The sequence below is a fragment of the Rattus norvegicus genome, chromosome 6, assembly GCF_021556685.1.
Source record: "Rattus norvegicus strain SHRSP/BbbUtx chromosome 6, alternate assembly SHRSP_T2T, whole genome shotgun sequence".
Classification (NCBI taxonomy): domain Eukaryota; kingdom Metazoa; phylum Chordata; class Mammalia; order Rodentia; family Muridae; genus Rattus; species Rattus norvegicus.
Genome location: NC_141539.1, coordinates 95,317,332 through 95,344,296, shown reverse-complemented (window position 1 = coordinate 95,344,296; position 26,965 = coordinate 95,317,332). Strand labels below are relative to the sequence as shown.

The following is a 26,965-nucleotide window of genomic DNA, read 5'->3' as shown; positions in this document are numbered from 1 at the left end:
AGGTGGGTCACACACAGGCAGGCTAGTAAGGACAAAAGCTAAGCTTCTGACCTCAAGGTTATATTAATATAATATATACACAAAAGCAGCATTCTGGCAGAAACAGTTACATAACAGATTACATCATTACTTACTTTTAGGTTCCCTTGGCATCTAATGTCAGCCATTCTTGCTGAGTAATAAGATTTATACTGCCTATCAGGAAATTCCTCTTCACAAGCACCCAGGGCTTTACTGAGCTTAGATATCCTCGTCTTGCTGCTCAGTGACTTTCCATGTCTGCTGGGTTCTCCTCTAAGCTGTTCTGTTCATGGCCTACACCCCTACATCACCTGTAGTTCACCCCCTGCCTCCGTTTCCTTGTCTCATTATGAACCCTTCAATCAGTTGTTTTATTCAAACTTGTGCAAAAGAAAAGTTATCCCTGGACAGCCAGACTCTTCTTCCTTTATGCCATTCAATGGGAAAGGCTTTATAAAAATAATAACATGTATAATTCACAGTTATGAATTAATTATGTTGGAAGCAACAGCCACCAAACTGCTGCAACATTTTCCTTCATGGCTTTCTCAAAGTGACTGAAATAAACTGCGGGTGCCATCACATCCTTTTCTTTGTTAAGAGTTTTGTCTGGGGGTTGGGGATTTAGCTCAGCGGCAGAGCGCTTGCCTAGCGAGCGCAAGGCCCTGGGTTCGGTCCCCAGCTCCGAAAAAAAGAAAAAAAAAAAAAAGAGTTTTGTCTGTCTTCCTTGTATAAACCCCAAAGCAAGGGCACACTGCCTTTGGCTTTTCATTCACCCACAAAGTCACTGCAGGTTCTGATTTCTCTTAGAACCTAAAACTGAAAGTGGGAAGGGATGAGTTCCCATGTCTGGGGCAATCTTCAAAACCGTGCTGCTCCTCCTCTTCCTCTTCCTGCTCCTCCTCTTCCTCTTCCTGCTCCTCTCCTCCTTTTTCCTATTCCTCTTTTTCCCCTGCTTTCATCTTCTTAGTTCTCAGAGACTGCACAAGCTAGACATCTCACATCATTATATACAAAAAGGTATTGCAGAGACAACAAGGTTTGACTAACTGCCTCTGCTTCAGTGTGTGTGTGTGTGCATGCATGCGTGCGTGCGTGCGTGCGTGCGTGCGTGCGTGCGTGCGTGTGTGTGTGTCTATCTGTCTGTCTGTCTGTCGGTGTGTGTCTGTGTGTGTACATACATGTGTAAAACAGCAGAAAATGCAGCATTGAGAAAAGCACTGTTTTGGTAGGACTCTGAGGCCAGTGAGAAAAGTGTATGATTCTTTAATAAATACTACTATGAGGTGCTAATCTTTTAGTATAACCTAAGATGTGTTGTAAACTGACATTGCGGTTTTCCCTGTTAGATTCTTACAGCCAAATCATTAAAGATAACAATTAGCACACCTCTAGATATCTGTAAATTGTCAAGTTAACTCTGGAGCTGTTTCCTTCCAGATTTCCTTTTCTCTCAACAGGAGAGCTGTTTTGTTCATGGGATGTTTACAAAGTGTCCTGCCTTCACCGCCATCCCCACTTGTCCATTGTTGCACCTTTCATGGTTTTTGTTACCTACACTCTTCGAGGTCTGAAAATAATAAGTGGAAAATTCCAGAAATAAACAATTCATAACTTTTAAATGGCATGATGAAGTCTTGTGCCATCTGACGCCACCCACTCGGGCTGTGAGTCTAAACTGGTTGTGAGTGTCCGGCATGCCCATTCTGTACACAGTACCTGCCTGCCACTTGCTTAGCAGCCAACTCTGCTCTCACAACGATTGTTATGGTGACTCGGGGTGTGTGCTCAAGTCACCCTTGTGCGATCAATAGCATGATGCTGCAAAACTTCATTACATCATGCAGGCGTTGCATCACTTTACAGCCTCCCAAGAAGAGTAAGCACGATATCAGTATAACAAGTTATTTGGAATGAGAGGGAGAGAGGGTACATTCCAATAACGGCTTTACAATACTACTATAGTCATCTATTCTTGTTATTAATCTCTTACCATGCCTAATTTATAAGTTAACTTTTTCTTACAGCTATGTGTACACAGGGAAAAGCATGCTGTATGTCAAGTTCGGTTCTATGCGCCTAGTGAGGTGATCGAACTGTCCTCTCTACAGGTGAGGAGAGACTACCATTTATTTAACATTATTTTGCTATACTGTTTCCCATCAGACAAACATGTAACTCAACTTTTAACATGCATGTTCCTCCTGATGATATCTAAACACTCGGTAGTTCATCTGCTGCAATTGTTTGTCTTCCTCTGAAAGCTGCTTAGTTTCCTTCCACCGGACTATAACAACTTTTAGCAATGTTTTATGGTTGAGTCTAAACGTTGTAAATTTGTTCATTGGCTGATGAATCTTTATTAAATATTTACTATGTACTCGGGACCATGATTTTATTTCCAGAGAAATTTAGCACTCCACGGCAAGAATGCCGAAAGTATGTGTTTATTGTATTTTTAGAAATTTATTATAAAAAAGAAATTATAGATGCATAGACAGACTAATATCAGTGCCAGGTTGGGAGCAAGAAAATGGAGGTGGCCCAATTTGTTGCTGAGGCGAGAGAACTGAGATAATTGTGACCCATCCATAAGATGGGATGCTTTCCAAGCCTTTGAGAATGCTTAAAAATGTGGGATTCCAATTCCAGAAGGCACTCGCTGGGAGTGCACTGCCACTCTGATCAGGGAAGCAGGAAGGCTAACCACAGATCTTCACCTTTCCCTCCTCTCCTCCAAAGGCAATCCCCCAATCTCATCCTCAGCTCTGTAGCAGAACACCAGCTGTAGCTTCCCCTTCCTCCTGCCCTCCTCTCCAAGGGATCACAAAGCTCTTGCCCTCCAACCTTTGCCCCCCACCCACAACTCATCATTTTATTCTAGCCCCCAACTCCAGCCAGCATGTTCTGGGAGCCCACGGGCCTCTCTGGCCAGGAAAGCAGGAAGGCTAACCACAGATCTTTGCCTCTCCCTCCTCTTCTCCAAATCCAATCCCCCAGTCTCATCTCCATCTCTGTTAACACTTGCTGTGGCACCTCACTTTCTCAGCCCCCATTTCCAGCAGACCATGCAGATCTCTCCTCCAACCTTTCTTCCAATTGTCTTGTTGTCCCCGCCCCCAGCTCCAGCAGGCATTCTCTGGGAACTCTACTCCAGAGTCTTCCAGAGAAGCAAGTAGACCAGTGAAACACGCAGCAGAAGTTCTTCACTCTTTCTCCTCTCCTCCATATTCAAACCCTCAGATCTTCAAATAGCCTTTATGAATATATTAGCAGTCCTTAAAGAGGACGTAAATAGAGCCCTTAAAGAAATCTATGAAAATGCAAGCAGTGGAAGGAAATAAAATTGTTCAAGAGCTGAAAGTGGAAATAGAATCAATAAAGAAACCCCCCCCCCCAAAAAAACTGAGGGAAATCTAGAAATGAAAATTTTAGAAGCTCGAATAAGAACCTCAGAGACAAGCCTCAACAAAAGAGAACAGGAGATGGTGGGGAGAATCTCAGGCACTGAAGACATGATAGAAGAAGAGGATACCTCAGTCTGAGAAAATGTTAAACAAACGAACGAGAGAGAGAGAGAGAGAGAGAGAGAGAGAGAGAGAGAGAGAGAGAGCCTGGCACAAATGTCCAGCTGTCTGAGATACTATGAAAAGAATAATAAGAAATAGAGGAAGGAGAAAGAACCCAGATTAAAGGCACAGAAAATATTCTCAAAAGAATCATAGAAAATTTCCTTAACCTAGTTAATGATACCTATCTTGATAAGTACAAGAAATATAGGGAAAACCAATAGACTAGGACAGAAACGAAAGTTCTGTCAGCACATAATAATTGAAACACCAAACATTCAGAACAAAGAAAGAATATTAAAAGCTTTGGGCGGGGGGAGACTAAGTAACTTATCAAGGCAAACCTACTAGAATAATACCTGACTTCTCAATGGAGACTATAAAAGCCAGAGGGGGCTGGACAGATTGCTACAGACTCTAAGAGACCACAGATTCCAGCCCATACAAAACTTTCAATCACAATAGCTGTAGAAAAGAAGATATTCCATGACAAAGCAAAATTTAAGCAATATATATAAATGTAGCTCTATAAAAGGTGCTAGAATGAAAACTTTAACCAAAAGAGGTTAACTATACCCAAGAAAACACAAGTGATAGTTAATTCCAGACCAGCAAATCAATAGAGGGGAAATACACACCACCAACACCACCACCACCACCACCACCACCAACACCACCACCAACACCAACACCAACACCACCACCACCACCACCACCACCACCACCAATAACAGGAATAAACAAACACTGCTCATTGATCAATGGTCTCAATTCTCCAATAAAAAGACACAGACTAACAAAATGGATGAAAAAAATAAGTTCCATCCTTCTTTGACATCCAAGAAACACATCTTAATATCTAGGATAGATATTACCTGAGAGTAAAAGGGTGGAAAAAGACATTCTAAGCAAATGGACCTAAGAAGCAAGCTGGTGTAGCCATTTAATATCTGACAAAATAGACTCCAAACCAAAAATAATCAGAAGAGTAAGGAAGGACACTACATACAAATCAAAAGGAAAAAGAATTCCACCAAGAGGACATTGTAGTTTTTAATATCTATTCACCAAACACAAGGGCCCCCAAGTTAATAAAGGAAACACTACTGCAGCTTATAGCACCTATTGACCCTCACACACTGATAGTGGGAGCCTTCAGTCATCCACTGTAACCAATATATGGAGCATCCAAACAAAAATTAAATACAGAAATATTGGAGCTAACAGATGTTGTAAACAAAATGGACCTAATAGATATTTGCAGACATTTTACTCAAATAGAAAAGAATATACCTTCTTCTCAGCACCTCATGAAAATTTCTCCAACACTGACCACATTCTTGGACACAAAGCACACCTCAACAGATTCAAGAGGACAGAAATAACACCCTGCACCCTATCAGACCACCGTGGATATCAACAACAGCTGCAACAACAGAAATCTTACAAATTCATGGAAAATGAATAACTCACTACTGAATGAAAATAGATCAAGGCAGAAATTAAGAGATTTTTTTAAACTTCCTGGAATTGAATGAAGATGAATACATATTATATCCAAACTTATGGAACACCGTGAAGGTTATCCTAAGAGGCAAGTTTCTAGCACTAAGTGCTTAGATTAAAGAAAAAAAAGTGAGATCTTATAACTTAACAGACTACCTGAATGCTCTAGAACAAACAGAAGAAGTCACACCCAAAAGGAGAGACAACAACAAATGCAAGGCTGAAATCAATAAATTAAAAACAAAAAAGACAACACAAAGAATCAATGAAACACAGATTTTGTTCTTTGGAAAAAGATCAATAAGATTGGCAAACTTTTATCCAAATTAGCTAAAAGATGGAGAGAGAGTGTCCAAACTAACTAAATTAGAGATGAAAAGAGGGACATAACAACAGAGAGGGAATCCAGAGAATCATTAAGATCCTTAACTTGTACTCTACCAAATTAGAAAATCTAAATGAAATGGATAATTTTCTTGATTGGTACCTTTTATCAAAATTCAATCAAGATCAGATAAGCAATTTGAACAGGCCTATAATACCTAATGAAATAGTGGTCATTAAAAGCTACTAAACAAACAAAAACGCACAAGACCAGGTGGGTTTAGGGCAGAATTCTACCAGAGTTTATTTGCAGATAATATGTTTATATAAATGTATATGCACATACATAAGCAGTGTACACAAATGACTCTAAAATTCCACTGGGAGACTATTACAGTTAATAAACACTATTAGTCAAATATATGTATACAAAACTAGCTCACAGAAATCAGTAGCCTTCCTATAAACAAATGACAAACATACTGAGAAAGAAATCAGGGAAATAACACCTTTCACAATAGCCTCAAATAAAATAAAACATCTTGTGGCAACCTTAACCAAGCAAATGAAAGACTTGTATAATAAAAACATGAAGACATTGAAGAAAGAAAATGAAGATATCAGATAGAAAGATCTTTCATGCTCAAGGATTGGTAGGATCAATATAGTCCAAATCAGCCATCCTACCGAATGTAATCTACAGATTTGGATCAATTCTAATCAAAAATCCAACATAACTCTATACAGATCATGAAAGGATAATTTTCAGTTTCATTTGGAAGACACATACATCAAAAACCAAAACAACAACCAACAAAAACCAAATAAAAACAACAGAAATAGGGTAACTAAAACAATTCTGAATAATAAAAAAACTGCAGGAGGAATCACCATCTTCAGCTCCAAATGGTATTGCAGAGCTATAGTAATAAAAACAGCATGGTATTGGAAGAAAAACAGATGCGACATTCAATAGAATCAAATCGAAGACCAGGAGTAATTCCACACACCTTCTTTTATAAAGAAGCCTGAAACAAACACTGGGAAATAGACAGTGTCTTCAACAAAAAGTGCTGGTCAAACTGGATGGTTATAGGTAGAGGAATCCAAGTAGATCTATACTTATCACTCTGCACAAAATTCAACTCTAAATAGACCAGAAACCTCAACATAAAACCAGATACACTGAAACCGATAGACGAAAAAGTAGGGAATAGCTTTACACTCCCTGGTCCAGGAAGAGACTTTCTGAATAGAACACTTGTTAGCAGAGGTACTAAGATCAACAATTAATAAATGGAACCTCATGAAACTGAAAAGCTCTTGTGTGGCAAAGACACAACCATTTAAACAAAGAGACAGCATGAAGAATGGGAAAGATTTTTTTTACCAATTACACAACCAATAGAAGACCAATATACAAAATATATAAAAAAGAACCCCAAAACTGGATATCAAGAAAATGAATAACCCAGTTGAAAATGGGGTGCAGGTCTAAACATTGAATTCTCAAAGGAGAAAACTCAAATGGTTGGGAAACACTTAAAGAAATTGTTCAATGTCCTTGGTCATTAGGGAAATGCAAATCAAAACAACTGTGAGATTTCATCCCACACCCATCAGAATGGGTAAGATCAAAGGAACACAAGACAGCTCATGCTGTCGAGGATGTGGAGTAAGAGGAACACTCATCCAATGCTCGTGGGACTGCAAACGTGTACAACTTCTATGGAAAGAAGTGTGGTGATTCCTCAGGAAGATGGGAATCCATCTACCTCAAGATCCAGTTATACCACTTTTGGGCATATAACCAAAAGGGTGCTTCATCCTACCACAGAGACACTTGCTCAACCATGTTCACTGCCACTCTATTTATAATAGCCAGAATTTGGGAACTACCTAGATGTCTATCAATGGATAAAGAAAATGTGGTACATTTACACAATGGACACACATGACATCATGAAATTCTCAGATAAGTGAATGGAACTAGAAAAAAAATCATCCTGAGTGGGGTATCCATTACCCAGAAAGACAAGTATGGTATATATTTTCTTATATGTGAATTTTAGCTGTTAATGATAACCAGCTACAATCTGTAGAACCATGGAGATTAAGTATACAGTAAGAAACTATGTGAGAAAGATAAATTAAATAACATAAATAATTATGTTATGGATGGACGCAGGGCAGGGATAAGGGGTGGGATATTGGGATGGGATGGTCGAGTCGGGAGGGAAGAGAAAGGAGTGGGGACAAGGAAGGGAATATAGGGAAAGACAACTAGAATTATGGGTTGTTTGTTTGAGGGGTAGTATGGAAACATAATATAGTAGACACTTCCTAAATATCTGCATTTATAAAGGCAATCTAAATGAAACTTCCAAATAATGAGCTCCAACTGGCTCTCTTGTTACCAAATGAAGCTACGAGTACCAGGAATGGGTTACATCTAATAGAAGTGTTAGCTAAAGAGGTCTCTTGGAAATCCCCAAATGACTCAGGATATTGCCAAACTGTAGGGTGCTCTGTACAAGCTGAGGGCAATGACCTGTTGCTGAGGACAACTACACAGTTCATTGAACATAGAGACGTTGAGCTGGTGCCTACATAGAGCCTTTACCCCTACATACAAGTACTCTGTAAGCTTACCAAAGAGAAATGCAAACACCAGCTCAAACACAAGCCCCCTGATCTACGATGGTGCCCTACCTTCAAGATATGCTAGGACAATGGTGGTACAAGCTTGTGGGAGTAACCAATCAATATCTGGTTTGACTTGTGGCCCACTCCTTGAGATGGAACCCATACCTGACACTGGTTAGGTAACTAAGAGCCTGAGACTAGATAGCCCAGAGACCTAGGGTAAAACCAAATCTACTATCCTACGAAAAGAATACAGTAATAAAATGACTCGTTATGACATTCTGCTGTGCTCATATTCTAGTGAGACAGAAAGTGAGTAGACCTGGACATGAGGGGCGGGAGGGGTAGGAGGAACTGGAACAAGTAGAGGGAGGGGAAACTGAAATCAGGATATATTGTGTATGTGAAAAAACTCCATTTTAAATAAAAGGTGGAAAAAGGGTGTATTTAGCTTATTGACTTTAAAATTAAAGATCCCAGGGTGTCGGCTCCAGAGAGCCGTTTGACTGCATCACTTCGTGACCATCGCCGCAGTGGTAGAGGCGTGCATCAAAGGGAGAGATCGCACTGTGAGTTAAAAAGACAGAAAGAGGGGAGGAGCCAGTGATGATCCCCCACCATGCCTCACCTCTGAAGTCAATATTTAGACACTGATCATCTAAACCATAATGAAGGGCAGTGATTTAATACCATTGTTCACGGCACCTGGAGAGACAGTTGAGTGCTTTGCTGAGGGCCCATGCCAGGGAGCTTACAACTCCCTGTACCTCTAGCTCCAGAGAATCAAATGTCCTTGTGTTGTTTAGTTCGCTGTCAATTTGACACAAGCTAGAGCTATCTCGAGAAAAATGTCTCCATCAGATTAGCTTGTAAGCCATTTGTAGGACATTTTATTGATTAATGATTGATGTGTAGGCGTTTGGGCCACTGTAGGTGGTGCCACTTCTGGAAAGGTGGTCCTGGGTTTATAAAAAAAAAAAAGAGAAAATCAGGTTGAGAAGCCATGGGGAGCAAGCCATGGAGAGCAAGCCATGGGGAGCAAGCCATGGGGAGCAAGCCATGGGGTGCAAGCCAGTAGGCAGGGCTCCTTTACTGTCTCTGCTTCCATTCTTGCCTCCAGGTCCGGCTTTGAGCTTCCACTTTGGTATCTATCAAAATGGACTGTGGTCTGTTATCTGGAATGTGAGCCAAATAAACCCTTTCCTCCCCAGGTTGCTTTTGCTCATGGTCTTTATCATAGCAATAGAAAGCACACTAAGACAGCCCTCTTCTGGATGGCATAGGTTCCTGCACTCACATGTGCATATAATCACACATACATATATGATTTTTACAACAAAATAAATATTTAAAAACATATTGCTAATGCTCTCACTAGGCAAATTCAAATAGCATTAATCCTACACAGGCCAGTTTTGGAGAGGAGTCCATTTTTTAAAAGAAGGATTCCAGTCTATGAACTCAAAAATGACGGAAGAAAGGAGAAAGTCACGTGCTGGGTTTCAGCGGAGCTCGCCCAATGGATGAACAGACACACCAGACACAGCCTGAGAGCCCAGAAGCCACATCTGTGCCTCAGCAAACCATTGCTGAATGCCATAGACGTTTGGAGTTGTTTCCAGATGGTGAAAACTGCAATTTTCAGGATGCACTATATCGGCAAAGCTTAGTCACGGGGCAGGAGGCAAAGAAATTCCTGAACTCTGAGGACTATAAACAAGGCCCTGTGTGCTGGTTTCTATCTCGCTCTAGTTACCATATTTGGATCTTGATTTGAACAGATGAAGCATTAGAAGCCTACTGGTAATTAGAGGCATCTGAATTTGTCTAGGTGACCTCTCACTGGTTGCTGTTTTTTCTGTCAAGTGTGTTACTGACATTAAGAAAATCTTTCTTTCTCGAAACACAGAGAATAGCTGGAGATTTGATTTTTTGGTATTTGGGATAGCTTTAAAATGCTTTTATGAAAATAAAATAAGTGAGTCGAGTACAAAATTGTTGGGTACTGTCACGTCTTGGTGGTGGTGATGAAGAAGGTACATTCTACTCTGCCTTACTTTTACGTGTTTTTGAAAGTTTTCACAGTAAAACTTGGAAAGGAGGGAGGGAAAGAGGAGGACTTCTGGGTAATAATGCCTTTATTACAATTTCATGTTGGAAAGGAGTGGTGTTTATCCATATCTATAAACACATACTTTGTTTCCCTTCTATACCGTGACTGTACAATGCCAGCTAGTGTCAGGTGGGTGTTACCACCATTGTATAGATGAGGAGGAGCACAAGGCTTGGGCTAACCATGTTTGCACACAGAAGACAGAGAAAAGAACAGGCTATATGGGGAGCTGCTGAAATAAATTGTCTCTAAGCAATTAAAAGCAAAGCATTATTGTCTTTTATCTGAAGTCGCTTTCCATGGTTCCAGTTACCCACAGTGAAACATGATCTAAAAATAATGAATAGAAAATTCTAGAAGCAAGTGGTACATTTAAAAGTATGTATCACGTTTAATTATAAATGCTCTGTAGAATTGTAGTTGTCAATTGCCTACTGTGCTTAAGCCACAGTTCACCACGGGTGCACACCCACAGGAAAACACACAGGCCTTCTAGGGTTTTGATACTGTCTGAAGAATTAGATATACAGTGTGTTTGATGGGGGAGACACTGAGGGGAGTTGTCTTAGAATGTATCCCCAACGGGCAATGGAAGACTCCTGTAAGCTAACTGCTAATGGTCTGTCTTTGGATCTCTTGATTATGAAGAGGAGGAAACTTTGGTTGAATGACAATTGGACAGTTGCTACTTTAAGACCTTATGCTAACTGATGCTTACAATGCTGGCAGCTGCCAGCCATCTTGATTCACCACTTCTCCTTTCTCCCTTCACTGAGGTAAAGGAACATGAGTTCTGACTTGAGGCATGTGAATAAGGAGGACTGACTCTCCATAATCAGCCCCAAGACAGGCAGGAAGGGGAGTACGGAGCTCCAAGATGGACTCCATGCATTTCACAAGAAGCTGAGCATGCCTAGACTCCTGCACATCTGGCTCCTCTCTCTCAAGGGTCACTTTCTTCAGTGTCCATTCCTACTCTAAAACAGCTGACACCTCTGGGAGTCCTTACTTGAGCATAGCATATGCATAGACGACAGGCTCAAAGCCAGACCACAGGGGTCAAATTCTGGCCACTTGGAGACTACATCTTCAACCCTCTAAGTCTCAATTTCCTTCTCTCTTTTAAAAGGATAATCATGACTGTTTGGGCTTGCGACTGGGGTATGAGTTATTCCAAATAAAGTGCTTAGGACAGCACTAACTCAAGCACTCGAGGTGAACATTATTTATTTTCATTATTTTATCACTATTACCTTACAGAGCTGGGGAGTCAAACCCTGAACCTCATGCACAGTGAATTCAGCCCCAGCATGACATGAGCATTTTATTCCTGTAACCCACCTGTATTGGTTTGACCCTGAATCCCCCACCTCCTGTTTTACTTTTGCACTTAGGGATCAATAGTAAAGCAGGAGGTTCAGGGTAACTGTCCCATTTCCCCCTCCTTAGTCTTTTACGGGTGCTTCCTTCCTATTGGCCAGACCCAGTTGGAGGCCAGAGCCCCAGTAGTAGTCAATTCCACTGGTAGGCAAAAGCAAAGGGCAGGGGATGAATCTTCAGGGGCGATGGAGACTGACCAGTGTAGACAGGTTTCTACTGAAACAAATGCCACTCAGGTGAGACTCTCCTTGCATTTATCCTTAGGGCCTTGCCCATGTGTGGCTTGGTGACAGTTAACGTAAAATGAAGGAGCAGGGACTTCATTATCAGAACCTAAATCGTGTCACCTACTGGCTATCTGACCTTAGAAAGTAATTTGACCCCACTTTGTCTGATTCTCACATCCCATATTTGTGAGCTGAGCACTGTTATGCTGGCCTCCTAAGGTTGTTACAAGAACTAAATGGGAAAACTTGTCCCATGACCCTCTCTTACTTCTAACTACTTACAACCTCCTTAAGACTGGGACTTACCTCAGATGTAAAAAAAAAAAAAAAAAAAAAAAAAAAAAAGAAAGAAAGAAAAGTTAGAATGTGCACATATGTTGATGAACAGGAGCTCTCTGTGAATTCAAACCATCCTAGGCAGTTTAAGGGCTTTGTATGGCCTGTGTTTTAAGGTGGCTTGCCTTGTAAGAAAAAGATGTCAAAGGGCTCATAGGGTTCTAAAACCTTACAAATCAAATGTCGTCTAGCAGCTTCTCCATCACCTGGGAGACTGTTAGAAATGCAGAAGCTTAGGCTCTAAACCTTTTCCCATCACAGTGTGCTTTAACAAGATTTCTAAGTGAGTTGTGTGCACATTATAGCTCAAGAAACTGTGCTTTAGGAGCTATGAGACCCCAGGAGATTCTGGTTAAGGTAGCTCATTTTCTACCTTTCCTCCTTCCTTCCTTTCTTTCTTTCTTTCTTTCTTTCTTTCTTTCTTTCTTTCCTTCTCTCTTTTTTAAGATTTATTTACTTATTTTATGTATATAAGTATACTGTCACTCTCTTCAGACAAACCAGAAGAGGGCATCAGGTCCCGTTACAGATGGTTGTGAGCCACCATGTGGTTGCTGGGAATTGAACTCGGGACCTCTGGAAGAGCAGTTAGTGCTCTTAACCACTGAGTCCCTGGTACATCATTTTCTGAGTGAGGAAAATGACAAGCCCTACAAATCATTCCCAGACTTCATGCAGAACAACCACATAGGTTTTTCTAAGCCTTCTTTCTTGCAACTTTCCACCTTACAAGGTGAAGAAAACTCTTGGGTTTTTTTTTGTTTTATTTGCACAGACCCCTAGCAAATGCTTCAGGTAATCCCTTTAAAGTCTGCTAGAGTGGAGCATATGTAGAACCTGTCCCCTGCCCTGTTTGTCTGGCCAGAGAGAGGATACAGTGTATACAGCAGGGATGGGCATGAACATCTCTTGGAATAAGGCCACAAGCATGTGGAGAAAATGGCCAATGTTTGCTATCAGGGGCCCAGAGAGACTTTCCTATGCCTCCTTCATTAAGTAAGAAGTGCTAGTGTGAAGACGCTGGTGTGCATTGGGGGATGCTTTGTGAACACTTGCAGAGATGAAATTCTATTTTGAGGGCAGATACCATGTTCAGTCTAGGAATTCCACCTGAGATGCCTGCCCACCTTTACAGAGGGCAGACCACATGGACAGGATGAGCAGACATGTCTCATCTCAATCCAGTCTCCCTTGGGCATTCTGAAACCATGCAGAATTAACATGTAAAATTTATGCAAATTTGAGATGCAATTCCATTTTGTTGGGGCCACCTAACACCAAATGCAATGTCAATTCATCAGTGTCTACAGATTTAATTAATGTGGACTTAATGGGTTATTTAAAAATGGATGTTTATCTAAACGTGGGCTGCTGGTCTCAAACTTATTTTTCAAAATTCAAAAGGAAAAAATAATGCTAGGATTCATTGAGTCTAAAAAAAAAAACAAAAACAAAAACAAAAACAAAACGGAGAGAGTAAATCAAAATGATGGTGCCTCCAGAAACCAGAAAGGCTGCTCCTTTCCCAGAGCCTGAAGGCTATGGAAAGGCATGTGTTTCTGGCCGAGTTTACAGGAGACCCTGGACAGGACATCTGGAGATCAGTAACAGGGTGCATATGCCAGCTTCTGTAACACAGAAGCTTTCTGAGTGGCCAGAGCCATCCCAAATGGGAACCCACCAAAACTATCTGATAATTTTCAGAAGAGGAAATACATTGCATCCCAAGATAATTTGCTTCTGTAAAGTTACATTTTACACCTTTCTACAGCCTGGTCAGATTGGGTCCTTTATAGATAAGAACACTTCTCAAGATCACATACAATAAGCAGAAAGAAAACCTGCACAAGCTTACCTGCTTCCCTCTAACCTTGCTGGACCACTTCCCAGGCTTCAGTCTTCCTGGCGCGGTCCCAGCCCAGCCCTCAGCTCATACTCCTCTTATTCTCGTTTCAGCTGGAGTTACTTGCTTAAGAAATATCTCCTTCACATCCAGCCCTGAGCCAGGTTCCTTTTATGAGCCCTCACGGTGCCATATCCATCTTAGCACTTACAATTATCATTAAACAACCAACTGATAGATATTTAAAATGGATTCGAACATGACTTTTGTAGAAATCAAGAGACTGGGTGTTATGTTGGAATAGGTGGGTAGATGTGTCCTTGACCATTCAACATATCCATTAGTTTTTTTAAGATCTATTTACTTATTATATACAAGTACATTGTCACTGTCTGCAGACACACCAAAGAGAGCATCAGATCTCATTATAGATGGTTGTGAGTTACCATGTGGTTGCTGGGAATTGAACTCGGGACCTCTGGAAGAGCAGTCGGTGCTCTTAACCACTAAGCCATCTCTCTAGCCCCTATCCATTAGTTTTTAAATAAACAGATTATCTGCCACTATGTAGTAATGGATCATTGCAAGAATGTGGCTTCCTGTCATTCTCACTGTTTCTTAAAACTAGAATGCAAGTTCTGATCCTCTCTTCTGTAGAAACTTCAGATCTACTCTGACAACCATGAGACCCTCTCAAGGACAGGAACTGTATCTCATATACCCTTGAATCCTAATACAGGCCTGAGTACACGGTAAGCAATCGAGTGTTTGCTGAATAAATGGATGGCAATGATTTAGGCTCCTCCAGTCATTACTAGTACACTCTGCCTTCCTGCCTCTTCCAAGGTGGAAGGCTGCAGCACTGTGGCTACAGACATTCTTCTTCGTGGCCTTGACAGGGTCAGGGGTTCAGAAAGGCACAGCTTGGCACGCAAATCTTGCTTATGGGTTTGGCTTGGATGTCACATTATTTTCCTTATTAGAAGGAAATGCTAATGCAGAGGTGGAACAGGGACTTCCGGGGAGCTATAATCCCTGGGCCAAAGGCTCGGGGACTCTGTTCTCAGGCCATCCTCAGTAGATAAGCCAAAGACTCAGATCCAACAGACTGAACACAGGAAGGACAAAACATTCGAGAAACAGGGCGTCCTTCTCCTCCGTTCACTTCATCATCATTCTCTTCATAGTATCTGTATATTTTCATCTGCTTCAACATTTGGAGAACCGAACTCTTTACAACTCCTTTCTTAAAATCACCAGCAGTTACACAGTAGCAAAAGCCAACTCCAAGACTCTACTAGAGACTGCCTGACAAACACCCAATGCGCATGCTCCAGGCATCTGGTTTGAAAAGCTCTTAAACAAATGCTGACCCGAAACAGTGACAGCGGCCTGGGGAGGGAGCAGCCTTTGAAATCCCAAACTTATCACACACAGAGTACCTCTGGCCCAGTTAGAGAGATAGGACAACTAAATAGCTTGGCCTGGTCTTTGTCACTTAAAAACACAATTCAAAGTTCCAGACGAGGTCTGGACGGCACAGAAATGCAATGGATTTTGCTTGTTTATTTTGAGCAGGGACATTGGGGCTGCCAATTCCCAAACCAAGACAGAACCGTTTTCTAAGTGTCTGTCACTCACAAGTCTCCCTGTCAGTTGTCACTGCTCCTCACCCAGCCTCCTTCTAAAGCAAAATATTCACCTAGTGTTCATTATCTGAGCGGCCAAGGACGCAACAGATCCAAAATAAAATATTCACTAATGGCTCCTGGATTCCTTCTTCCTTTGAAATATGAACACCTTTAATACATCTACAGCACCGGGAATCTACCCTTCATCCTAGCATCCCAAAGCTTATGCTACCCAAGACTTCCCATACGACTGCAGAGATGCACAGCGTTCTGGAGCCACCTCATGGTACTCTGACTGGGAACCCAGGTTAATAATTGTGATACACATGGTGGGGAAATGTCTACGGCATTTTTATCTACCAGAAAGACAGTTGGGGTATGTCGGGTGGGCTGAATAAGACCAATTTATTAGTATTCTCTTTCCTCCTGTTCTGCTTGTTCAAAATGTGACAGAGATGGAGACATCTGCAACATTTAATTTGCTGGCGCTTTTATTAACGCCAAGTGGTTTTGTTGTCTTAGAGACATTAATAATTGATTATATAGAATTTAATCTGTTCATGAAATAATCATGCTTGGCAAATTTAAAGGTGTAATCTTGGAGATAATTAAATATTTACCAGTCAAGATTTGCTTTAACGCATGTTCTATGTGTTGTGAGGTACTGCAGCTGATAGACTGTTGAGAAATGCAGGTTGGTCTGGCTGCTTTCTAAGAAGCATCCTGAAGCTCGACATCCTTTGCTTAATTCAAGATCTGTAGGTTGGTTTGTTTGATTCTTTGTGGATCTTGAGTTCATGTCTAAGAGGAGGACAGGTTCTTCCCACATTCATGAAGAGGGCACAGAGGATTGAAAAGTATACAAGATGTCCCTGCTCTCATGCCGTCTGGGTAACTATGTGCTAGCTTTGCAGTCAGTCTCAGGAGGCTCTCAGGAAAGGGACTGTTAGCATTTTTCTATAGAGATGGTCATAGCTCCTTGGATAATGTAATCTGCATTTCACCATTTTCTATATTTGTCAAGCACACTTTCTCATATACCACCAAAAACAAAACAAAACAAACAACTTTCTTTCAACCTTCATGATGTAATGCCTCCCCCCCCCCCCCCCGTCACAACACCGTCTGCTTGCTTGCATGTTTCACTCAACAGATGCAAACAGTTTATGCTGCTGGGTTTGTGAGAGCCAACCCTTTTGTATACCTAGCCTTGGCTACCTAAGGGATGGCTCCTCCTGTTTTAGATTCTGGGAAGCTTTTTGATTGTTCATTCCTCAGAGCATGCATAGCTGCTCCACAGACATCAAATTAAAGCCCCGCTGCTGTGTTTCAAAGGAAGCGATATTTTTCTTTTCAACGTTAAATCACGGTTTAGTCTTTCTGAGGACCTCTTGAATGGCAACTGAACTCTAATTCTACTATGCTCTCAATGCACTCAGGTCAGCTGAAGGGATAACAAAAAAATGCTGCTAGGACTGTCTTCCTAACAACTGCATGCCCGCTGAACCTGGCCATCACCATCAGTGGATCCCCAGAGATACTGGGTCGTGAAGAATGTACACTTAGAATCACTCAAATGTGGTTTGACTCAATAATCCTGCCTGTGTGTTACTGCTGTAGCCAACCAGTGGTCGTAACAAAGCCAAAGAAGAAAATGACTCCAACTCCAAGAGTAGGACACTAGTAAGTGAATAACCCCACCCCTTTCTGCAATATAATTACTCATTTCTATTACTTTGTCTTTGTTTGTTTGTTTCTGCAGCACTGGGAGTAAATTCAGGGCCTGCTGTTTACCAGGCAAGTGCTCTACCACTTATCTTTATCTCAAGTCCCACCCCCATTATTGTATCTTTTAAAAAATATTGTTTTGTGTGTATGTGTATTTGGCCTGCATGTATGTCTGTGACTATGTATGTGCCTGGTATTCACAGAGGGTAGAAGAGGGTGTCGAATCCCCTGGGACTGAAGTTTTTATAGACAGTTGTAAGCAACCATGTGGGCTTTAGGAATCACCCTCTGGTCAGTGCTCTTAACCACTGAACCGTCTCTCCGTCCTCATCCATTATTCTATCTTAAAGGAGCTTAAAGCTCCTCTGACCTACTCACCTACAGTGTATCTTTTTATCATGATCTTCACGACACTATTCAACACACACACACACACACACACACACACACACACACACACACACAGAGAGTGTTTGTCTGTCTTCTTCTCTAGTGATTTAAAAGCTCAAGCAGGTGGCTGACTCACATTTTAGCTGTCAAAGCTAGCACTACAAGCTCATGATACAATTCCTTCTTCTCCTTTTTAATCATACTTTTATTGAGTGGTAGAAGGGAGAAAGACTGATTCTTCTGATGACAATATGGGGGGAGGGGTGGAGGTGGAAAACAAGTCTAGCCTTCTGACCTTGTTTAATCTCTGACTTTAAGACCCTTGTGGGAAGAGACGTCACACGAAGACAAGAAACTGTTACTAAGATCCCTTAAGGAGCCCCTCACCACAAACCACTCTTCGTGGTGGAAAGGACTTACTATGCACTACTTGAAATCGAAGGAAGCCTGTTTGTAGATGCTCCGTTCAATGACTACTCATTGGATGACACAGATCCTGCAAATGCGTTCTTGAATTTCACACAATCTCTGGACATCTGAGGACTTACACTGCCTGCGTCTTATTATATCTCAGCACAGCATTCACATACATGAGGACTTAAAAAAAAAAAAAACATGCCTGGTTCTACCTGAATTTAAAGAGACCAATCCAGCCTTGGAAGAAGAAAATTCCTGTCCAGGATATCCAAGTTTTCCATTAACAGTTGCTAAAGATGCTCCTTAATTTCTCGTTGTTTGGTCTTCAGGCAGAGGCTGGCGATGATCAGTTTTTAGAATGCACAACCCACCGAGCCACCGTGCAAGCAAGCCAGGGCCATCCTCACTGAGCTCTTCCACAGCTTCCACCTCTTCCCATGCTATCCTATGATCCTTGAGCCAGGGACAACTCCTGGGGGACCCACTGCATCGCCTTTCATCCTTCCCTCCCTTGGAGGGAAAGACATCTCCTCAAAGAGTCAGAGACCCCCTGCTCCCTGCCAGGGAGACTCCTGGCCGTAACTCGGCTTCCTGGTGTTTATGAGCTGGCTGGTGGTCAGGGATTTTCCCGTCTCTTACTATTCTGGAAAAGCAACTCTATTTTTCATTTTAAGTGAGGACAATGTAGTGTCACTGGAGTGCTGGGACAGACAAATAGGATTGGAGCCTGCTTGGTGAAGCTGGAGTCTGTATCATGTAAGGACACAGACACTTGGCCTCTTCCCCTACATTAACTTGAGAATATGAATATGGGCTTTTAATTAACTTCCCCAATCCTCTCCTGGGCAGGAGACAGGGTTCTGCTCTTAGCTTTTCTTTCTGCCTCACAAAGGGTCTGATGAAATGAAAGTTATAGCTATTTGTCTGCTTGTTATTCTTCTCTTGCAGAGTTTAGTGCCTCAGGGGACACTGGGAACGTGGAGAGCCTCCAATATAGTCTCATCTGGAATACCACCACCACCAGTAATGCTAATCCTGTACAGTGTTTTTGAGTTCATAGAACTTTCAGCTTTGCTATCACATCAACTTGATCTCAATTTAATCCTCTCTCCCAACAATTCCATAAGCTCATCTGTCATGAACCCAGCAAGAATTGGATGAATCCAATGGCATGCTCCAAGTATTTAGCTGGAAATTCTTTAAAGACTGGACTATTCCAAAGACTAATCAGATAACATGAATCTCAATACTAGATAATATGAGCATACAGTAGGAACAGGCTATCAGAATGGTAAGACAACTGGCCACTGACAACAACAGGAAGTAGTCATCAGCCCTGAGCCTAAGAAACCCAACCAATCAAGAAAACAGAAACCACACCACTTACTAATAAGACAAATTAGGTAGAAGGATTCCATTTTAAATGGTTGAGGAGCTTTATATAACATATGAAAAGTAGCCACATTAGTAGATCTAGGACATAGATTGATGGCTAGGGGGTCAGAAGGTACAAACAGGAGGTGTTTGATGGATGGGTACAGGTTTGGAGTTGTGAGAACAGTTCTGGAGATTAGGTGCACAGTGACTGTACATAATACTACCCAGCTGTGCTGCCAGCATGGTCAAGATGATGCATTTCATTATCTAGTTCTCATACATATATTCTGCTACTTATTCCTCACCTCAATAAAAAAGAAAATGGCAGAGGAATGGAATCTGGATGTGTAAAGGAAAGTGCTTCCAAGCACACGCACCACACAGACAAAACTGAACAAAGGTGTGGAAAGGCAGCTAATACCATGCTTGAGGAGCAAAGGTTTGGATGTTACAGCCCAGAACTCAAAGGAAGCACAGATGTTGGATACAGGCCCCTGACGAAGAGAAGCACAGGCGAAGCCTCGGGACAGCAGCACCAAGGGCTGGTACAAAGGATGCCAAAAGGACCCAGAGACTGGAACCCATCCCCAGTATCCAGAGAGGGGGTGGCTGCTGAGAGGAATGTGCTGGGGTTGGGGGAAGCAATCAGAGGGAGGAACAGAAATCTTCCACTTCCTCCAGTCTTCTGGGCTCCTTGAACCAGTCTATATTGGCAAGCCAAACAAAGTAGCTGACAAAGGGGATTTGCAAATTCTCAAGCTTAGGACCAAAGAGCAGGACAGACGAGGATGCTAAGGAGCTGAACAGCATTGGCATAAGGCTGAGCACATGGCATGGCCAGGTTATAGGGCCAGTAAGCAAGAGGAAGGAGCCCCACCCCTAAGCCTAAGGGCACAAAGATGTGTTAGAGGAACTTTGTCAGGATCCTTAGGGCTATGCTACTGCACACAGGCTACCCTGCAGGAGCTGCAGACATCTATCTAAATCATGGCCATACAAGGCAAGAACTGAACAGGGGTGGATGACCAACCTCCCCCTCCCCAACTCCCAATCACTCTCTCCAAATGCTGATCTGGAACAGTCATAAACTGGTCAAGGCAGGCGGCAAGATTTTGAACTTTAAAATAAAATAAGAAGACGGTACACCACTGGCTTTTTAAATCGGCGTTTGCTGCCTAAGACTAACACTGATAACAAATCGGAAATACCTCCAAGGGAGCCTACTTCAACTTATTCTCTCTCAAAGGCTTAGAAACAATTTGGTGTGGAGGAAAATGCACTTTTATTTTAAGCATGAAAAGTCAGTGGGTTTTATGCCACTGAAATGCCCGTAGCTGATCTTCACCAATACTGAAGTATAAGGGGCAAAGCAAATGCTTATTACAGATTCTTCCTGAAAATTGTTGGGAAACCGAGTTGTCTTCAGGCCCCTCCTCTAGAATGGAAAGAATAGTGCGTATCTCACAGGAGGTGGTAATATGAAATTGGAAAATGTAGGGAAATGTATTGGAAAGGTGGGTTTTATCTACCTTCAGCTCTCCCTGGAGAGATGAATATTGTTGAAACTACCACCATCCTCAACATCATCATTGGCATCATCATTGTCATCATCGTCACCATCATCATCACCATCGTCGTCACTGTCATCATCACTGTCGTCGTCATCACCGTTGTCATCATCGTTGTCATCACTGCCGTCATCACCCTTGTCACCATTCCCGCCATCTACCTACCTTTGTCATTCCTTTCATCATCACCAACAGCATCGTAGCCATCTTCATCAATACTCCCATCTTGGTTATCTTTACCGTCCTCACCATCATCATCTCCATCACTGATACCGTCATCACAGTCATGATAACCATTATCACCTCATCATCACGGACACAGTTAACTTTTCTACAGGTCATGTTTCCTTGCCCATAATTATTTCCAAATGTTATAACCCCATGATAGATATCTTCCTTTTACGTTACACTATTGTGGTAGTTTAGATATGCTTGGCCCAGGGAGTGTCACTATTAGGAGGTGTGGCCTTCTTGGAGTAGGTGTGGCTTTGTTGAAGGAAGGCTGTCACTGTGGGTGTGGTCTTTGAGACCCTCCTCAGGGCTATCAGTCTTGTCCTAGCAGCCTTCAAATGAAGACGTAGAGCTCTCAGCTCCTCCTGCACCATGCCTGCCTGGATGCTGCCATGATCCCACCTTGATGATAATGGACCGAACCTCTGAACCTGTGAGCCAGCCCCAATTAAACGTTGTCCTTATAAGAGTTGCCCTGGTCATGGTGTCTGTTCACAGCAGTAAAGCCCTAACTAACTGTGGATATTATGTGTGTGCATGCGTGCGCTGCACCATTGAAATGATGTTACCATTGACAGGCCCCTTCAGAACTTCTGAGTTTTCTGTTTAAAGGAATGCTTACCTATTGCTCTGGAATGTTCTCCTTTGCCCCTTCCAAATCCATTCTTCCACGCAACTCTGTCCTAGTTTGTGTACTGCAAATGAGATCTGTGCAGATCGAACCACCCTGGGTCTCTTATATGTCTATGTATGCGTATTGACAGAAGGGATGGAGTCACCAGATTTAAGAGAGCAGGAGTGGTGATGGTACTGGAAAGACTACCTAAGTGTAATGGTTAGTGCTAACTTTCCACTTCAAAGACTGTAGAGTCACCCGAGAGATGAGCCTCTAGATGTGCTTGCGGTAGTCATCTTGACTGTGTTCACTGAAAGGGAAGGCTGTCTACTGTGGGCGGCACCATTCCCTGCCTGGGATCCTGTACTGTATACATGGAGGGAAGGAGCTGATCTTTTCTTCACTCCTTGTTCACTCATCACTCTGTTTCTTGATGGTGGTACCAGGTTGGGTACCATAATGGGTATGATGTGAGCTACTGCGTTAAGCTCCTGGTGCCTTGACTCGTTTGCCATGATGAACTGTAAGCCAGAATAAACCCTTTCTCCTATAAGTTGCTTTTGTCAGGGTGTTTTATGACAGCAGCAGGAAAAGAAACTAAGGCAGGAGGAAAACAAAAGGTTAGGATAAAATGAAAGGAATTTGCATTAAAAATATTACGACAAACAAAAGAAACTGGATTAAAAAAAATCATACTATTGCATAATATCATTTGTTTGCAATTCTATATAGTGCAAATTGACCTGTGGGGACAGAAAGCAGATCCTTGTTGCCTGGGGTCAGGGATGAGAGACTGACCCCCGTAGCCCTGAGGAAACTTATTACAGACATTTGTAAAATCTTACTTGGTGACAAAACTGCCTTCACCTAAATGGATATAATTCACTGTAGGTAATTATGTCTTACTAAGATTTGTGTTACAAATGTGAGGAACTGAGCTCCATTCTCCCAGGATCTAAATCAAGAAAAAAAAAAAGTTGGGTGTGGTGACATGTACTTAAAACCCTAGCGTTAAAGAAGAGAGTAGAGACAAGCGGATGCCTGGGGCTCTCTGACCAGCCAGCCTCTCCTACGTGACAAGCTCCAAGGAAGTAAGAGATCCTATCTCAAAAAAATAAGGTGGACAGCACCTGAGGAATGACAGCTGACATCCTCTGGCCACACGCACACACACACACACACACACACACACACACACGTGCGCGTGTGCATTCGTGCATGCACTAACACACAGACTCACAGACACACACGCACAAGATCCACAGTATAACCTAAAAGGAAACATCTATCATGGAGTTATCTACTTAAATTGATGAGCACATGATGTGGACCAGCCTGGTTCTCAGATGCCCACCTGCTTTTTTACGAGTGGTAATGAGAGAATAAATGAGCAGAAGAAGGTTCCTGAGGACAGGGCTTATCCGGAAATGCTAATCTTGTTGATGACATGGCTCTTCGCGGAAATAAGGCCCTGGAGTACTGAGGGAACGGAGAGGAAAGAAAGCAGATGTCTCTGGGATCCAGTGGGGATCTCATTAAAGCTAAGAGAGCTTTCTGCAGTAGACTGTGGAGTTCTATGGCTTAGAGAAGGAAAGGGACCGCTGTGCCTCTGCACTGGGATGCTCACGAGCCTTCTCAATTTTGATTCCTCCCCTTATAAGCTGAAGCTAGCATTCAAGTGGAAATTCTGAAGACTCCAATTGCTACTGAGAAATGCTTCCAAAGGCAGGAGAGCCAATATCTATAGATTCAGACATAAAATGTGTTTGAATCATTAGCTCTGTGCTAATTGAGAAATTTAAAACAACACAATTAATTCCCTCAGTTTATGGAGCTAAACAGTCTGTCCTCCGCCTGCTGGTTCAGCAGCTCTCAGGCTGGCTGCACCCAGATGTACCCGCAGAACGTTTATGAACTGTAGACTCCTGACCTGACCTTTAGCACAGTGGTTCTCAACCTTCCTAATGCTATTGACCCTTTAATACAGTTCCTCGTGGTGAGGTGACCCTCCCCAACCATAAAATTATTTCCACTGCTACTTCATAGTTGCGATTTTGCTGCAGTCATGAATTGTAACGTAAATATCTTTTTGGAGACAGAAGTTTGCCAAAGGGCTGGCGACCCCCACAGTTAAGAACCCCTGCTTTAGCCTGTGCCTCCAGAGACCTGGATGTGAATCGAGCACTAAGCTACTACCATGCTGCTTAAAGAGTGGTCTCAGAGCACCAGAGCTGAAATGCAGGGAGAAGGAAACAGCATACAGACCCTCCGTGGAGGGGGCATGGGGTGTTCTAGAACGAAGCAGTGTGGTAGGAGACATCTGCTCTGGCAGGAGGTAGAACAAAGTACAGAGCAGGGGCTGGGGGACGCTTATGAAGCTACAGACCTGGAGCTAGGAAAGGCTGAGGCGGGGCTTGGCAGGCTCAGCACCGCCGAGGCCTAGGCACTGAAGTGCTGGTGTTTCACTCAGTGCCCAACTGGAGATCGCATCCAATTCTCATGCCTTTAAAGGTTCTATAACTCCTGAACGCCTATGAAGCACAAGGATAGACAAGTACCGGGGTGCAACAAATTCACCCCAGAGCTCCAGTGTTCGGAAACGAGACCCAAACTCGCCTAGATCTGCGCTTGCCCACTAGCCCCTCCCCAGTCCGGGGAGACAGATGCGTCCGGAGAGAGCCTCCATGCTAACTAACACAGTTCAATCTGCCCCTTGGGGGAACTGTGCTTAATCTGCAGTTTTATTACCAGCTCTGTCCCTAGTGAAGAGGATGGCTCATGGATTTAGGAGGAAAGAGTCCTCAAAACCACACGGGGTCCTCTGGCTTCCAGAGCTACGTTTTGTCCCCTTTGCTGATGATCCTCAGCGGTGTCATTAAGGGAGGCCGCTGAGATTGCAGCTGGTAGACATTATTGTCTGTCCCTCCCTTTCAGCTGGTCCCTAGTGGCTCTCTGACTGCCTCCCTCCCTCCCTCCCTCCCTTCAGCTCTCACTGGTTTGATGTTCAGGCGCTTCTATGCCCTCAGGGGCACTCTGGCTCTCACCCCGTGTTCTTATATCCTGAGAGGAAAGACGAATGTGGAGGGACATGATTACAGTCGGTCTCTCGGACATCTCTAGCTTACTTTATCTCATCACCCTCCAGGGTGGCCAAGAAGTTCCTTAGCAGGCCTCCTGGAACCTCTCTTCCTCTTTCCTGCCTGTCTCCAGACTGCAGCCTGAAGGGAAAGTCAGACATCCACAAGACCATGCACCCCATCCACCTCCGGTGGTTTATTCAGGCTGAAGGGCAGACTCTCACAGCCCTCCACTTCCGAGCTACAGTCTTGCCACTGAGAATTGGTATAATAAACACCTCCTACTTTGTGGTAGACATTTATATTCTTCCAGGCTAATCCTTGCTGTGGAACTGGAAACCGAAAACATTAATAAAATCTTTTGTCTCCCTCAAAGGCAACCTTTAAACTTCTTGTCTTTCTGCAAAACTCCATTTTTTATGTCCAAAATCAGATCTTGACTTTATTTATTTATTCATTCATTTATTTTTGGCTTGCACGTTTGAAGACATAGTCAGGAAAAAGAGAAAAGCACATTGCTTTCTCCAAATCACGGCCATCATTGCTCCTGTGGGAAGCTATCCAGATATTTGGATGAGATAGATGTAGCTTGCTATTATCAGAGGAGAATAGAGAGCAGGAAGGAAGGAAGCATATGAGGAAATACTTCCCAAGCAGGACCTCCAGGATTGGCCAATGCACCTGACAACAGTGGACAGGAAGGTAACACGTAAGAATTAGGAACACATGATGGACTTCTTTCTGGAGTGGGGACTCCTGTGGCAGAAACAGGCTAATGTGAAGAAATCAAGCTCTCTGTTTTAAAACAACTTAAAATTCCAGCAAAAGCCAAGCTTGGTGGCCGCGCCTTTAATCTCAGCACTTGGGAGGCAGAGAGAGTTGGAATTCTGTGAGTTCAAGAGCAGCCTGATCAACCAAGTGCATTCCAGGTCAATCAAAGCTATATACAGTGAAACGCTATTTAAAAAAACAATTGCAACAAAATTAAAATAAATTATGTACACACATGAAATTGTCAAATAACAAAAATAACCAATAAAAAGAAAACTAAATTTTTTTTAAAAAATTCCTTGTAGAGAGACAAGCAAATGGAAAGATGGTATTTGGGAGCCAGCTACACACAGATGGTGGCTTAATGTTGGGCAGACAGAGTGAAGACAGCCTCTCCCTGGCGATAAACAGTGCACCAGGGGCCAAAGTCTCCGTGGGTCAAAGGAGAAAAAACAAATCTCAACCAGACTCCAGGTAGACAAGGAAAACTCTTGGGTGTCACAGAACGTTTAAAATCCAGGAACAGCCACCGTGAATTTAGCCTTACTCGGAGGGAGAGAATAGACAGGTATTTAGAACTAAATCATCGATCGCTATTCTTTGAGTTTTTATTTCAGAGAAAGTTGCCATGTTTATTGGGAACAGTTATAGGAAAAAACACCCGCAAGGCAGGAAACCGGCAAGAAACAACGGGCACTCTAGGGGTTGGGGATTTAGCTCAGTGGTAGAGCGCTTGCCTAGCAAGTGCAAGGCCCTGGGTTCGGTCCCCAGCTCCGAAAAAAAGAAAAAAAAAAAAAAAGACTGGGCAAACAACTGGGCACTCTAGAATTTTAACACTGACTTCCTAGGCGAGAAGTTGCCTGTAGGGTGGGCTCTCCAGCTACTCAAGGCTAGGCAAGGATGGGAGCGCAGAGAAAGGAGGGAAGAAAACCCGTACGACTATTTGCAAGGAAATAGCCCCACCTGCTGGTACGGGTTTCCGTGGGTTACAGATCTGAGTGAGTTTCCGCGGGTGAGCCCTGAGTTCTTTCTAAGGCGCTTTACTACTTAACAAACGCAACCTTCGTGCTCCCTCTAGAGGCCAACAGTGTGGATATAACAAATATCCTAACCGCTGCAGTTTCATTTTATTAATTAAACTGGTTCTTAGACAATTTCAGCAGTACATACCGACCATGCTCACTGTACCCTGTT

At 42.8% G+C, this 26,965-nt stretch overlaps 1 long non-coding RNA gene across 7 annotated transcripts in view; it reads right to left on the bottom strand.

Moving 5' to 3' along the window:
* Positions 1-26,965, bottom strand: part of LOC120103546 (uncharacterized) — a 103,924-nt gene that overhangs the window by 58,613 nt on the left and 18,346 nt on the right. For 2 of the 7 annotated variants that reach the window (XR_015622441.1, XR_015622452.1), the window contains exon 1: positions 18,344-18,705. The exons of 1 other annotated variant lie outside the window; for it this stretch is intronic. This is a non-coding gene — a long non-coding RNA (uncharacterized LOC120103546). Of the gene's footprint in view, positions 1-18,343; positions 18,777-26,965 lie in introns of those variants that run through there. 4 more of the 7 variants (XR_015622451.1, XR_015622445.1, XR_015622450.1 and 1 more) reach the window with 4 other exon arrangements.